The 17,625-nt window shown below is 33.2% G+C and overlaps 1 long non-coding RNA gene across 1 annotated transcript; it reads right to left on the reverse strand.

Moving 5' to 3' along the window:
- Window positions 1-7,549: 7,549 nt before the first annotated feature.
- Window positions 7,550-16,267, reverse strand: LOC127860108 (uncharacterized). The gene is made up of 5 exons (XR_008039602.1): window positions 16,173-16,267; window positions 13,610-13,853; window positions 11,248-11,326; window positions 10,329-10,455; window positions 7,550-9,625 (listed from the first exon to the last, which is right to left on the reverse strand). It is a non-coding gene; the product is annotated as an uncharacterized LOC127860108 (long non-coding RNA).
- Window positions 16,268-17,625: the final 1,358 nt, after the last annotated feature.

Raw genomic sequence — 17,625 nt, forward strand, 5'->3', positions numbered from 1 at the left:
ACTTGAGTAAATTAAGGTTCATGTAGAGGCTTCATTTTGAAAAATGTGGGACCCCAAGCATTGAACTCAAATTTGACTAAAGGAAGAGTGCCACATTGAAAATGTATACATATATGCTTTAAAGGATGTTTTTCCTTCAAACTGCTACCAATTTTGTACATCAACGTATCATACCATCCACAAAATCAATCAAAATACAAAGCGATTTTAACACTAAAATATACATTATTTTCAAAAATCTGAATCATGTTTATTCCACGTATTTCGGCGGAAAATTATATAACTAGTGAATAATATCGACATTGACGAGGGCAAGTTACGCTTAAATAGTAAAAAAAGTTTACATATCTAGAAATATCAAAACTCGAACACATGTCATTTCATCACCATGGGGGCAGCCATTTGTAAATTCATAACATAGAAAGAAACATGCTAAAAACTAACTCATCGCCTAATTGACATTCCAAACGGTTGACGATGACAAATTCATTGGATTGTAATCTTTCCGTTGATGTTTGCAAACTGCACGATCAGACCTCATAAACACTCAAAAGAATAACTATGTAAGAAGCATTTCACCAATGTTTACAATTGTTGTCGAATCACCATACTTATATTATTGCGCATAAAATAGTACGCTTACAGACTGACAGAAAGATCGATACGTAACTCCGTTAAATTCATCACGGTATACTATTCTATTGATAATATATAATAACACATCGCTTTAACAATCTAAAAGGAGAAATAATTCTTTTAAACAAAGTTTTTAATAACGAAAGTAAAAACAACGGAAGTTAGATGGATATTCTGTGAGATGCACTTCGGCTCCAGAAAAAACAATACAAATAAACTAAAAAAGACGTGTGGGGGACAATTTTCGGCTGGAAAATATTTGAAATAGGGTAAGTGATGATATCTCTACGTGGTCATTTCTGTTATTGAGTGCGATCTCTTGCTGATTAATGTTAATAGTTGTTTTACTAGTTGCGAACCAACTGTCAAAATATGTTTGTGTTTTCTCAGGTATGTGTATACACATACCCGGTTTTCTCACTACTGCACGTGGTTTCGACCGATTTGTTTTGCACGTTTTTCTACGGAGCACAGCGAGTGCCACGCTTTCAAAATGGGTAGAAGTAATCGAAATATAAAATCAATCGGTTTGCCAATTTCTTTATAATTCTTTACAATTTTATATGTCGTCTACAATCTATTTCAATTTTAGATGGTTTAAATTTGCAATTTGGTTGAGAGGTAAATAACAAAATTGTTAAGCCTTTGAAGAAGAATTGTGACTCTTACTATCCACCATACCTGGATTTTTAAAAAGTAGTTACGTTTTAGTTATTTTTAGAACTTTGTTTAGGAAATTTATCCAAAATAGGCAGTTGAATAAAAACTCATTTGTTGTTTTATGACAATAATTTTCTGTGAAATGTTGCTAACTTGACCTTGTATATGTATATAGCTTTGTATTTATTCAACTTAAGGTAGTGCATATCCTTCCTAACTTTAGATTGAGATTTTGTAAATTAGTGTAAAAATGTATTGGTTTTAAACCAAAATATGAATAAAGCACACAAATATTGAATGTCAAAAATGTGTTTATGTTATTCTATCCGTCTTTAGCTTTAACATGATATATAGTTTGACCATATTGTACCACATTGAATGAAGAAAAACCAAAGCGAATTTTTAATGAATTTTATCCCCCCCATGAACCTTAATGAGAAAAGTGTTGAAAACAACCTCCATTTCTTAATTTGACTGCAAATAAATAAAAATGACATGAATCGATTGATTAATGTTTTTTTATCAAGTTTAAATATAAACAAAAACAACAGAATTTCACATATGATAATAAATGAAATGCATCAAAATCGTTTTTATTTTTACATGCCTTCCTCCACCTAGATTTTTTCCAAACTTACCTAAATGTTTTATTATTTATGACTAAATACAAATATAAAAAGAAAACAATAGGTCGCCAGGGTCGTTTGTTCACAAATGCTGTTCGACTGCATGTATTAAAATACAATTTAAAAGCGCAGTGGAAACCATGTAGTAATGGTGCAGGTCAAAACACATACCTGTACATGTATTGCTGTATGCCAATGAACAAATAGATTTAAATGTAAATGAAAACACGAGATATTTGTAAAAAGATCAATACTAATAGGTAAATACATCATCCAACTTAAAAAAAGACGTATACAAAACTTTTAAAGGGGCATATCGACAGTATTAGTTGTAATTCTTGACATGACTTGACCAATTTTTTTATGTATGCCAATGAAAAAGTAGATTTTAATTTAAGCGAAAACACAAATTATATGTAGCAACATCAAACAAATAAAAGTTTATATTGAACAAAAAAAAACAACAAGATAATTGAATACATTTAAAGGGGCATACCACTATTATTATTTTTAATTCTTGACATGATTTTACCAATTGATTGTTGTATGCAAATGTAGATTTGAATATAATGAAACTGCAAATTATAAAAGATGTGTATCGAGATCATTACATTAGGTTAATTAAGTATTCAATTAAAAACAATACATATACAATACACTTAAAGGGGCATATCAACGGTATTAATTGTGATTCTTGATATGACTTCACCAATTCACGGAATTTCATTCGTATGAATTAATGTATATAAAAGCAGTACCATATTGTTGGAATTGCTAGGAAAATATACATGAAAAACTATTTTATCTTTACAGTTCGTGTACGATAAATAGCTAATCCAACACAAGTGTTGCATTTTTAGGAAAACGTTTACATTCTACAAACAAGTTTGCATGTGAATAGAGATACTACAGAAGGCAATTATGGCGTATATGTAAAGCAATGATTCACTAACCATGAACTTCGTTATCTAAAATGAGTTTTTTAAATTATAATAATCTATGAGTTGTTGATACGCCACTGTAATGTAATATTGCTGAAAACTGTATTTGGTTTTTAAATCTACAATGACTCAGATATTTTAAAGTACAGAATACACTTTAAGAACGTACGCGGTAGTTTGAATTTTTTTTATTACATATAGCCTAATGTTTGATCTATCTTTTGCTGATATTAAAATACAATAAATTGAGGGTGACGGATGTTCTTATTTGTTTTATTGAGCTTTAAATTAAATAACTATTTCAACGTGTTTGTTCACCTCGCAAACATGCCTTAAAGAACAAAACTGAGCACACAAGTGAAACATCTGTTGAAAATAATGTAATTCTCTGTGTCCATTTATAATTATGATAACACTTTTATTTATTCCATAAAACATCAAATGGATATCAACAAAGTTAATCGGAAAATTAAAAAATATATAATGTCTTACTTTAAACTTTTAATACCTTCCCGCATACAGATTTCATTACAATTTACCCAAATGGCTCTTGGGTTATCAACAAGAAATAAGAAAACAGATAAACAAGCAAATTTGTTGAATTGATATCCCCCGCAACATTTTGTTTGTGACATACGGACGGACGAACTGACGTACGGACGGACAAGGCCAATTCTATATACCTCCGCCTCTAGAGAGGGATATTAACTAAGTCACCAGGCTCTTTTGTTCACTATTACAATTCAAAATACCACTCGCAGTCAAGCAATAAATGCTAAGTTTCAACATATCAGGACTGAAAATGCACTAAATAAACAAATACCCGATCCTGTTTGCTCAATATAATGCGGGTCATTGTTCTGAGTTTTTTTTCGAATCATATTGGTCAGAGAGAAATAAATTTAGCGAAAAAAAAATATTCAAGTTTTATATACACGTGCGGCATTCACCAACATCCGCACATAGTTTAGAAGTATCAGAGTGTCGTGAATGAATAATTTTAATTCATCAGATATTCTATGTAGTAAATTATCTCGAACAATATACATAAAAGTTGATATCTTAAGCCGTTGTTTGAGAACTTAAGTTTTCCGATTTATTTTGAAGCATATCATGAAACGCACATAGCGATTTTGATTATATTTTATCTATAACACATTTACTTTGATGGCATGTTTAAAATATGTGATGCTTCAATGACAACTTGCTTATTTTTAACGAAAGCTATCCGTTTAAAACAAGCCGTACTTGCGACACAAACATTTTCAGTTATAAGGAAGTATTTACTGTTTTCCGTTTTGAGATTCTTGCTTGTTGTTATAACCATGCGATAAAAAAGTTTTTTGTAGTCGCAGGAATGATGGTCGATTCTTACTTTGTTATTGAGGGGCTACACATTGTTTATCAAATTTTTAAACTTCATAATACTTTATTTCTTGGTATCATTCCCTTATTGAATATGCATCCCGTATAAACCGTTTTTATTCGAATATCCGAAAAAGCACACACTTATTGCACAAGCGGTGTTACAGTCCAAACAAATTTGCGTTAAACTAAACGGCCGCGAACGTCTTTAACAATTACATAACAATTGAACAAAACTGAAAAAAGTATGTTTGTCTTTGTATGTACTTAATTTTGGGATCTACATGTTTTAAAGTCTTTATAAATTTATATTATCATTGAATTACTATTACATCTGAATTGCTGAGAGATTGAAAATCGCAATGTTTAATTAGTTTGTGTATTATTTTTTGCAAGGTTTAATGAACATTATATTTTATGGTCATGTCTTTAAAATAAATAATTTTAGTTTCACGTTTTTTAAATAAATTATCCAAGTTTCACCTCTTTTAAATAAATTATTGTGTGTATGAACATTGGTTTCCATGGTTACAGGTAAACTAAAACCTGGATATAGCTTTTAAACAATCAATGATTATATTTAGAAAAAAAGTAGATGCAAACTTTGGAATATATTGGTACAGTTTTAAAACATATTTTGCAGTGTCATTACATTTGCTAAAATGAGATAATTGTAAGTTTTTTTATCTGATCAAATTGTACAGAAACTTATTTAGAGCAAATCAACCCAAGGGTCTATATCTATTGAGATAGACTCTTTGACTTTGTATCTGCATTCGGAATGGAAGTGTTTTTGTTTCTTACAACAGTTATTAAACAAAAAACAATGAACGATTTCTTTGTATACACAGAATTTCAATAATTTGATTATTTATGATGTTTCCATGGTAACCAATATAATTTTTATAATGTTTTCTTATTATTGAGTAGTATTAACTATCTCTTATTCTAAACCCATAGGGTATTAATTTATTCGTGAACTTATATATTTAATAAAAATGTATAAACTTATTTAATTAAGTTAAACATTAAAATAAATAAAATAATTTTTATTTTTGTGTTTTAATAGGAACTTATAAAGAGGCCTTTTTCACCTTAAATTGAGAAATATTGCAAAACTCTTAATTGTTCCGTCAGGGGTTTTCAGCCTTATATAACAGAGGCCTCATAAAGGCCGCTTTCCAATTGAAAATGTCTTTAAAATCATGCAGTTTTCCCAAAAATCCTAACTTAAACCAGCTTTTTCATTTCCCAAAGCAGTAATTTTAGCGAGAATTCTTTCCAAAATGAGCATTGTCGTCCAAAAAATCCATAGGCTAGGGCCTCTTCCCAATGAAGCGAGGAAAACCCTGTCCGTGTTCAACATACATGGAAGCTTCTGAAAATGTGAATAACTGAATTTCGTCCATGTACGCCGTTTTTAATTAAAATCTCAGAACAGGCCACACACACACATATATGTATGGTATACAGAGCTCCAGATACGGATTTAGTCTAAAGAGTATTTCACCCCCTGATATTATTGTCAATGCGTATTTTACTTCTTTGTTTCAGCTATAAAGGGTTAGGAATATTTGGGGGTATTTTCCATTCCATAGAAAACGGAAAACGAAAAAGGCGTGTTTAATCTAGAAATAGTATTATTATTTGTTATTTATATTATTAAATTCAAACAGAACATACTTAAAATGACGATATGAACAAACTTTCTTTAAAAATATTCCCGCAAGTTGCTTTAAACGTCCCTTTTTGATCCACAAACATAGTGGGCCGCCATTTTTATTATAAGCTTATTTTGATTGACTTACTTTTGATTCAAAAGTTAACTTACACTAAAATCTTAAGTGGATTATTGGTTAAACCGGTTACGCACTTTAATCGATTTAAAATACGTACCAAGATTTGTAAAGCGTTTTGTTACGTACTGGGCCCATTTTTTATGCGTTTGTTTATTTTTTTTAATGCGTTAATGCGCAGATACGCCTCTTATCTCGAGCTCTGTATACAAATAAACATATGCATTAGTATGTTGTAATTAAAGCAGCTTTTTTTCATTATTTATCATTGACGACGTCTGTGGTTAAAAGTCAGATTCAACGCTACCTGTGTGAAAGATCTGGTCTTTTTCTGGTCGGTTGGCGAAGAATAGAAGGCTTTGTTATTGCTCATATTTTCGCGCTATATTGCTTAGTTTCCCCGTTAGATAACTAACTGGCTACTTTCGACTCTCACGTAACTCTTACGAATCAGATGTTACCATTAAGAGAGTAATTAAGAGGATTTTAAGAGATTAATAGTTACTCCCGCCATTTACATATGTTGGTTGAATTTTTTCACTATGACTTTCAGAGCACTGGGAATACATCACTTTGCGTCAACATTTGTGACGGCTATCACAATACTTTTTTTAGTTAGCAATTCGAACTTCCCGGGTCCGAACCAGTTCTAAGATGGCCGTTAGTCTCCCTCCGAAGCTCAAGCGCGCTCCGAGAGACGCAAGCTGTGGTTATGAGGCCTCGCACAAACATTGCCCGCACCCGGATCGCTTTCCATCGCAGCCCGACCGCGACCGCTTGAGCAAATCCTTTTCCCAAAATTACAGATGCACGACGGACAACGCACGAAAGGCGTCAAAAAGGTCACTCTATGCAAAACTTGCACAAGTGAGATAAAAGAGTGAAAAAGATGCATATTACGTTTAACAACTTTCCGGCATTTCATTTTGAGTATTATATAAAAAAACATATTGTTCAATCCTTGTTGGTCTTAACAATAGACTATTAGAATACATGTAGATGTCTTACTGTCGATAAGATAATGTTTGCGTCGTGAAATTCACAAAAAACGCCATAACCAAAACATTTTAATCTTGGCATGGGTATCTAAAATAACTTAATTGTTGTCTTGATCTTTAACCATGCCCACCTGCAAACGATATGTAAACAATACTCCTCAGGGTCTAGATTTGAAGTATGTTTTTTATAATTATTTCAATCCTGTTCTAGATCGTTACTTCTTTTGAAATGGCATGCGTGGATTTATAAAAGTTTATTCAAACTGAACGGCGTTGACACGAAATACGAAACTAGTATTCCTAAAACACAATTATCGTCTTTGACAGCTGTTTAAAGTGATTTGAACTAAAAATGTATTGAAAATTGAAGATCTAAGCACATATACAGTGAAACCCCTCTAAACCGGACATCCCCGGGACCGAGAGGAAATTCCGGTTTAGAGAGGATTCCGGTTTAGAGGGGACATTGACTTTTTTACTCTTAGAAGGTCAATTACATAGCCTAATGTGGAAAAAAACACTTTCACCAAATTTCCAAAGTTTATTTACATATAACATTCATTCATATTGCATAACATAAAAAAACACATGGCTTAATATGTTGATTCGAAAGCAATATCAGTCACAACATAGATCAAACAGTGCAACCTGAAAAACAAACAATTTTATTTATGCATGAATGTGTAAGGTGAGTTTAGTTCCTTTTCACACTGAAAAACATGTACGCCGACTTTTTTCGCACTATATCCCCGATCGTAGACTTTCTTACCCGATATTTCTCTGACAGCATCTTGACAGTAGGTTTGTTAACATCTCTGACTCTCTTATTAGTTTGAGTTTTTTCTTCTAGAACCAAAACTACGCGCAATCGCTTAGAAGGAAGTTCGGACATTTTTAGTCTTAGTTACCTTAATTACCAATTTGAAAATCTTAATGAATATCTAAATTCAACTTCTTTAATAACTCTACAAATAACCATTTTATTTGACACTCAATTAGCAATTGTAATAAACAACACAAAATTAAATAGCATAAAGATTATTAAAATTTAGCACGGCTTCCTATATCAAAACAAAACACACTAAAGAACTCTGTTTGTTATCAGTAATTATAATCAGTATTATCAGATCTATTGAGCGATATGTTCATCACAGGACAAGTATCTATAAATTGTTTTGCGAGTTTTACAGTTTGCAAATGTTCGACCACCTTTATTAATTTCACTCGTCTTTAATCCGCTATTCACAACTTTTTGACACTAGGTCTGAGGTGCAATAAACCGGCCCTGAGCGGTTTAGAGAGGTACAATTATGTATGAAATTACCCAATTTTGATCCAAAGAATGACCGGTATTCGGAATTGAGGGGATTCCGGTTTTGAGGAGATATTTTACGCATGGTTTTATAGGGAAATTAATGGGACCGGACAATTTGTCCGGTTTGGAGAGGATTCCGGTATAGAGAGGATCCGGTTTAGAGGGTTTCCACTGTAACTCACACTTAATGAACTACGTAATTATGATCTAAAGTGATTGTTATGCACACTATAGAGCTTTAGATGTTAACTTGATATCAATATTTTAAAAATCGCTTCGAAGTATTAATCAATGGATTGGTTCAACAATTACCATGCGATAAAAGGTTGAAAGTTCTGAAACGCCTTTAATATCGCAGCTAAAATTCTTTTTTATTTCTATTCACATTTTAGTTATTTTCATAACTGACTTCTGATACCTTTTTTTAAATCTCATCTCAATTCCGTTGTTTTCAACTGCTATTCACATTTTATTTATTTTTGAATAATGCGTTAGTTTATAATCCCTCCATAAACGTTTTTTGGAAGTGTTATTTTAGAGAAATTATTATCCAATGCCCGTAATTTCGTCAAAATTTAATGGACCGTAGCAAAAATCGAACTTGATTTTTGAGCAAAATATGGAGACTCACAATCCGAAAAGTAACGTCCGTATGTAACACCTTCTCGGAAAAACTTGTTCTTGTTTTAACAGAATAATGTGTCATTCGATATTCAACACGTAAGCAACATAATCCGCAGTGAGACAATACATCCGTGCATCATCTTTTAAATTAAGAGTTTCTTGGTTAGATAACTTAAGTTAAGAATATCAAGTTTTATTATATGTTCAGGAACACGTGCGCTACCTTTTACCTCAGGAGAATAACAAATGGTCTTGCATGCTACTCACATAATCACTATAATAACGGGGCTTTTTCCTTCTTTATCAAGGGCCTTATATTATAAGGGTTCCTTCCCCGGAGAAAAAGCCCCCTTCCCCTAAAATAATTTTTTTGAATGATGCAATGTTCAACAAATTCCAAGCTCACTTTGGGAAATGATTTCCCTTTTTCAGTTTTGTTGATCATTTTTTCCCCCAAAATCGAAGAACAGGCCCTTTCCCAAAATCAAGAAAAAAAGTCCTGAATATGTTATATCTAACTTCTTCTGATTTTATTACACAATATATTATAAAATGAAATTTAATAAAAGTGTGCATGTCTTTCTAGAGAATGGATTGGACAGCATCGGGTCCTCTAAAAGTATTTCCAAGTATTTCACACGCTTGTTCATGAAGGGCAAGAAACCTGCAATAAATAATATGTTTTTAAATGTGTTTGATACTTTATTTCTTCAACCTTAAGGTACATAATACATTTAAATTATGACAACATGAAGGGATACTATGTTAAGAAAATATATTTTATTAAGACAAAATCAAATTTTTTTTTTATTATTCAAAATGATACTTACTGATCTTTTTACAAGAACAAAATTATTGCTGCAAAAATGCACCAAATACACAAAGAAACAGTAAGCAAAAACAACAGCAAAGCTTAATAAAGTTAGAAAATTAATTGCACAATTATATGCCAAATCATTTTAGAGTCATGTTTGGACTATCAAGGTCCATTGGCCAACAAACACCCCTTCCTCATTTGATGCATGTCTATCATGCCATAAGATAATGCCTGAATTCATAAACATCTGACCGCTAAATTGTTGTAAATTGGCAAATACACAATTATAAAATCGTTATTGTATACATAAACATACTAAATGCATCAACTATTATCTATAGATACCAGTCATAAACCTCATCAAAGAAAAAAAGATATATTGAATCATCTTAATGCTCATCTAAACATCTATTATCTGAATGAGTCTAAAGCAGAAAAATGCTTGAATTCCTATACACACTAAGTAATATTAAAGACTGCCACAAGACAATATTAACCCAATAACATACATTTTCATAATCTTTATCATAATGCAGAAGATAGCACTCACCCATCAAATTAGCTATGCGTGCTTCCCTTGCCACTCGTCTCTGCATGTGTAGACAGAGTCCTGTGACATGACGACCATACATGCGACCAGTGTACGGGGAGATGAACTGACTCAGCAACTGAGTGTTCTGATGAAGAGATTCATTATTGTTTATCAATAGTTTAGAGCGAATTGTTTAACTTAAAAACCTCCTCAATAAAATCATGAGCTGGAGATTACATTGGAAACTTTGACATTCTAAAGCAGACTTTCATCACATGAACTTATTCCCATACTATCTATATCCATGATTTGTAATTATATATAAATAATTGAAATATATAAATATATGTATGTCATTGTTTTGCTAGTGAAAGAAACTTTGAATTACTTCAGTCCACATGTCAGAAATAAGACACATTTTTCTATTTAACTGCCTTTATTTTTACTGAAATGTTGTAATATTTAATATTTTACCATGCGTAACCACCAGTATTTCAGTAATTATGTTTAACAACGTGTCAATTAAAGGGAAGCAACCACAAATATTTTGCAGTTACACATAGAAAGTTACAAGTTTTCATCTTTCAAGTTTGTATCTTTTTTTATTGAATTTCATTAAAATATTATGATTGATGTTAAAATAAAAATAGAATAACAAGTATCATGATGAAAATCAATCTCCTAGATGATACAAACATTGCATTAAACATTAATTGAAATTGAGCATTATCATAGATTTTTATTATTTTACATACAAAGGGAAGCAATTCAAAAAATAACAAAAGCTTACATTTATTGCATATCTAAGGCTTTAATTTCAGACTGCAATAAATGTAACTTTACAAAAATTAAATACATAGTTTTTTTTAATTGTTTAATATACTTTGCTGTTTTTTAAAATTCAAATTCCTGCACTCTTTACTGCTGAATGTTTTACCTTATAATCTAGTTTTATTTTGTTGGTAGAGGAGGCATGTCTTCGAAGGCTTCTGAAATGGATCTGGCATGTCTACAGGCTGAAATTTAAAAAAAAACAATATATCAAATGTTTACATGTGTTTTGTATATGATTTATGGAAAACATATCATGATAACAATCAAAACAAAACATTGGAAAACAAGAGCACCGCCTTGCGAGTGCAGACCGCTCATCTATTTTCTTTTTAAAGGTGAAGGGACTCTCATTTTCAATCACAAAGGAGGGAGCCCGGAGGGGTGGAGTGAAGAGGGGTGTATAGTGTGGGGGTGTGGACATTTATTACATTATCTTCCAAAAATGCGAAAAAAATGCAAAAAATATATAAAAAATCGGTGGGGGGGGGGTGGGGGGGGGGTGATTCTTTGGTGCGATGGTTAGACGGTATTTCAAACATAAAATAATAAAAATAAATATTTGTGTTTTTTAACCGTTTCAAAAAAAATTAAATTTTGGGGGGTGAGGTGGGGGGTATAGTGTGAGGGTGTGGTGGTAATTTGTGAGATGATCTTAAAAAAAAAAAATATTGGGGGTGAGGTGGGAGGGGGGGGGGGTTAAGTGTGAGGGTGTGGTGGTGTGACATGATCTTAAAAAAAAAAAAATTTAGGGGGGATGATTCAGGTTGGGGGAGGGGGGGTGGGGGGGATTCTTGGGTGCGATGGTTGGAGGGAATTTCAAACATTAAATAATAAAAATAAATAGTTTTGTTTTTTAACCGTTTAAAAAAAAAATTTGGGGGGTGGGGGGTATAGTGTGAGGGTGTGGTGGTCATTTGTGAGAGGATCTTAAAAAAAAAAAAAAAAAAAAAATAGGGGGGGGCACGGGGGATGGTTTGGGTGGAGTCTATTGTGGTATGTCAGGTAAGAGTAGTTTTGTCAAAGTATCAATCAAATCAAATCATAAATAAAGAAGTTATGGCAATTTTAGCAAAATTTAATAATTTTACCTTGAGAGTCAAGGTCATTCAAAGGTCAAGGTAAAATTCAACTTGCCAGGTACAGTAACCTCATGATAGCATGAGAATATTTTAAGTTTGAAAGCAATAGCCTTGATACTTAAGAAGTAAAGTGGATCAAAACACAAAATTTAACCATATATTCAAAGTTACTAAGTCAAAAAAGGGCCATAATTCCATAAAAATGACATCCAGAGTTATGCAACTTGTCCTTTTACTATACCCTTATGATAGTTTGCGAGTGTTCCAAGTATGAAAGCAATATCTATGATAATTTAGGGGTAAAGTGGCCCAAAACACAAAACTTAACCAAATTTTCAATTTTCTAAGTATAAAGGGCCCATAATTCCGTTCAAATGCCAGTCAGAGTTACATAACTTTGCCTGCACAGTCCCCTTATGATAGTTAATAAGTGTTGCAAGTATGAAAACAATAGCTTTGATACTGTAGGAATAAAGTGGACCTAAACACAAAACTAAACCAAATTTTCAATTTTCTAAGTATAAAAAGGGCACATAATTCTGTCAAAATGCCAGTCAGAGTTACATTACTTTGCCTGCACAGTCCCCTTATGATAGTTAGTAAGTGTTGCAAGTATGAAAGCAATAGCTTTGATACTTAAGGAATAAAATGGACCTAAACACAAAACTTAACCAAAATGTTCAATTTTCTAAGTATAAAAAGGGCACATAATACTGTCAAAATGCACGCCAGAGTTATCTAACTTTGCCTGCCCAGTCCCCTCATGATAGTTAGTAAGTGTACCAAGTTTGAATGCAATAGCATTGATACTTTCTGAAAAAAGTGGACCTAAACGCAAAACTTAACCAAAATTTTCAATTTGCTAAGTATAAAAAGGGCACATAATTCAGTTCAAATGCACGCCAGAGTTATCTTACTTTGCCTGCCCAGTCCCCTCATGATAGTAAGTAAGTGTACCAAGTTTGAATGCAATAGCATTGATACTTTCTGAGATAAGTGGACCTAAACGCAAAACTTAACCGGACGCCGACGCCGACGCAGACGCCGACACCAAGGTGATGACAATAGCTCATAATTTTTTTTCAAAAAATAGATGAGCTAAAAAGCATATTAAACCAAAATCTAGACTAGAGACCAGCTAAAAATATATGAATACTGGCGAAAAAACATTCTTATGAAAACTACTTATTCTTATCTGATTCAGATTGTGAATTTTAAAAATAATACAATAATTTATATAAGAACCTCTTTGATAACATATTATATGCAAAACAATCATTTTGGATCTTGAACAAAATTAAGTCAATCTTAGATCATATGTGATAGCTCATCAATAGTTCAGTACTATAAGACCAACCAGTTAGCTGTAAAAATAAAAAACTGTACCATTATCATCGTTGCTTTCAATCTGAATGTTAATATGTTCAAGATATTTGGTAAGTTGCTCTGAATCAAACACATCAGTTTTTTTAGGTTTTCCTTTCTGATTGTGGAAGTATATGTGAGGTCAGTGTACTGTTTCCAGTTGCCATGTGTTTTGCTGACTGAGTCTGGATAAATGGCCTCCTCATGCTCAGACGCAGGTCTTGGTACTGATTCTTGACACTTTTGTTACTCACACAGCCTAGACCTTGAAAAAAGGCATGGCACGCTCATAAAGCAAAATAAACAAATAAATCATGAATGTGTTGTTTTTTTAATTTTATAACAAAATGAAGTAACTAATACAGAGCATATTTTATTTTAGTATTGGGTTTCAAAAAACTTCATAAACTGGAGACAATATACTTAGCTTCATAAGGAAGATCAAAAGATCAGAGCAAGCATTTGTTTCTTTTGTATCAAGTTTAAGTAAAGGTTCTTCAGGTATCATCCTATGACAGTTTGAGAATATCTTCAAAGAGATTGAATTGATGTGAAGCACACACAATTTCGGGGACTATATAAATCATTTAGAGAAAGCTAAAGTAAAGAAAGCAGAAAAGGAGGGAAGGAGAAAGTACATTTTAATGGCCAATCCTTTAAAAATATGTGGTCCCCCTTCCATGTGTATGCCCAACCTTATTATCCCCACGCTTTTTGAAAAAAAGGTGGGGATATTGTGGTGATCTCCGCCGTCCGTCCGTCCGTCTGTCCGTCCGTCTGTCCGTCCTGGCCACTATCTCCTCCTACACTAAAAGCACTAGAACCTTGAAATTTACACACATGGTAGCTATGAGCATATGTGCGACGGTGCACTATTTGGAATTTTGATCTGACCCCTGGGTCAAAAGTTATAGGGGTTGGGGTGGGGCCGCGTCAGAAATTATCACTCATTTTTTTAGGTTATTTTACATTTACTTCTTTATTTCTACACCGATTCACTTCAAATTGATACTGGACCTCACCTATGACAATACGGTCAATCTCAACCATGCATGGCCCCATTCCCAACCCTGGGGCGCCCCGCCCACATAGGCCACACCCACCAAAAATTTCCATTTACTATAATTTTTTCATTTCTACACGGATTCACTTCAAATTGATACTGAACTTTTGTTATGACATTAGGGTCAATCTCAACTATGCATGGCCCCAATCCCAACCCTGGGGCGCCCGCCCACATAGGCCACACCCACCAAAAAATTCCATTTACTATAATTTTTTCATTTCTACACGGATTCACTTCAAATTGATACTGAACTTCTCTTATGACATTAGGGTCAATCTCAACTATGCATGGCCCCATAACCAACCCTGGGGCCCCGCCCACATAGACCACACCCACCCAAAATTGCCTTTACTATAATTTCTTCATTTCTACACCGATTCACTTCAAATTGATATTGAACTTCTCTTATGACAATACAGTCAATCTCAACTATGCATGGCCCCATTACCAACCCTGGGGCGCCCCGCCCACATAGACCACACCCACCCAAAATTGCCTTTTACTATAATTTCTTCATTTCTACACCGATTCACTTCAAATTGATACTGAACCTCTCTTATGACAATACGGTCAATCTCAACTATGCATGGCCCCATTACCAACCCTGGGGCGCCCTGCCCACATATGTCACACCCACCCAAAATTGCCTTTTACTATAACTTCTTCATTTCTACACCAATTCACTTCTAATTGATGATGAACTTCTCTTATGACAATACGGTCAATCTCAGCTATGCATGGCCCCATTACCAACCCTGGGGCACACCTAGGTCAAACATTCGGCGTGGGGATACGCGTCGGCCTCTGCCGCGCCATTTCTAGTAAAAATTTCATTTGGTTACTGTGTATCGAGTGGTTGAGGTAACAGGCAACATAATTTCCCATTAAATCCATGTCAACATTGTTTATTTACAGTGTGTTTAACCAATCAAGCCGATAGTGCCATACACATTCTTAATAACATTCACTACACGAGTGGTTGAGACCGGAAAACAAGAGTACTCTATTGGAATAGGCATTTAGCCAACTAAACTTAAAAATTTGATTCACTGAACATATTTTTTTTTAATTTTTAACAGAAATTGTCAAAACGCCCCCCAAAAAAAAAATTCACAAAAAGTTGATACGAAGTTAGCATGACAGAGGGCTAAAAAAAGGACATTGACATATGAGCCAGAAAACCATCCTACAGATATCCTGTAGGTATGATGGAACCAAACCATATATTCCATTCTTGTTTGCTTCTCATTTGTTTGTACATGTTCTACTAAATACACACACATCCAACTATTTTGTTCAAGACAGAAACATACAATATAACTTGGTATTATCAAATTATAAAAAAATATTCTTTTGCAATCAAATCATTGTGACCTTTTTAGTTGTCCGAATATCAAAATCCGGATTACTATCACTAATCACTAAATATAAATCTAAGGCATTATCACGAATGTATATGTGAAAAAACTGGTGATACCACTCCAATATATATTGCCATTTATCAATTTCATGTCTTACTACTTGCTATTCTGTGTAGTAACGCAGATTTTGGAAAGTTCACATGTGTTCTGTTTGCCTAAGTTGCGACCATTTTTAAGTCGAAACGGTGACATATCAAGACGGCCAATCTAAATTTTGAGTCAAATGTAGAATTTTCACATACTGAATAGTTATTGATTCCAGGATATTAAAAAAAATCCAAGCTATTTTCACGATAGTCGTGATCATCATGTCACTGATAATAATATAGATAGACTGTGTAAAATCTCATTCAAAGACAAATGCTCTTGGATAAATGCACACATTAATTGTATGTTCTTGTAATATGCAATAATTGATAACTCTGATAATGGACCAATATCGCATTGTGTACGGGGTATGGCTTTTCTTCATTTGCTCGAGTATGTGGTATAGCAGACTAGTTCACCGTGTATTGTTTCCTATTATGCTTTAAGCGTTAAGTGAAATTACTTATACTGTAACGAAATAAACACTTAAAATCGCCTCTAAGACTTGGATCATCTGAAAAGACGGTAAAAATATTGGTTAAACAAAATTTCATATCAGAATAAGGTCGACATGTCATAAAAACATTAAATTCATTAAAATATTTATGAAAGGGCGGATAAATATTATATGTTCTCGTTTATCAGCCACCCAACAACCCATCCTCTTGAAAATAGTTTAATTGATTCAATTTGTCGGCATGTTTTTCGTACAGCATTGTCATAATTCTACACTAAGTAATGTGATAAAAACACTTATATTGCACAACATAACATTCTTTAAAACTTTTATTTAAGAGTACTCAGATACACTTTATTACAGATTGGTAGTTATTTAATGGCAAACCATTTAACATAGGAAAGAGTTGTTTGTCATTTGAAAGTCTGGTCCCAAAAAGTGCTTAAAAGTCAGCCAGTTCCAGAAAAGGGGGCTCAGCCATTATATTTGGGCAAGAAATTAATTATTAGAGATAAAAGCCGCTTCGGGAAAATAAAATGATCGTGATTTTTGTCATATTTAACAAAACACAAGCGCAAATACTGTGTATTATAAATGAAAATGATATTGGTACATTAAATTACTCGAAGGTCACGTAAGTAAACAACAATTCTGTGGACGGTTTTCCTTCAATAACCTATTTTTTTCCGACGTTTACGATCTTCAAAAAAAACATAGGGAAGCTCAAACACCGTAGAGCCGAAAAGGAGTATTCATTTCTAAGAAATATAAATTCAAAGAGGCTAACTAAGTGAAAATACAAGTTACCACTTCGCGAAAATCCTCACAACCGTTCCATTTTCGAAGTCACTTCCAACTAACATAACCTAAATAAAGTAAGGTCCTGTATACGCATGCCTCCTGGACACGATCAAATATAGACATCTTTCTTACACCTTTCTGCAGTAACAAAGTTGTAAAGCAATAATATTTGTATAGTAAACGTGTACGCTTAGCCCACTACACA

The sequence above is a fragment of the Dreissena polymorpha genome, chromosome 15 (genome assembly GCF_020536995.1).
Source record: "Dreissena polymorpha isolate Duluth1 chromosome 15, UMN_Dpol_1.0, whole genome shotgun sequence".
Classification (NCBI taxonomy): domain Eukaryota; kingdom Metazoa; phylum Mollusca; class Bivalvia; order Myida; family Dreissenidae; genus Dreissena; species Dreissena polymorpha.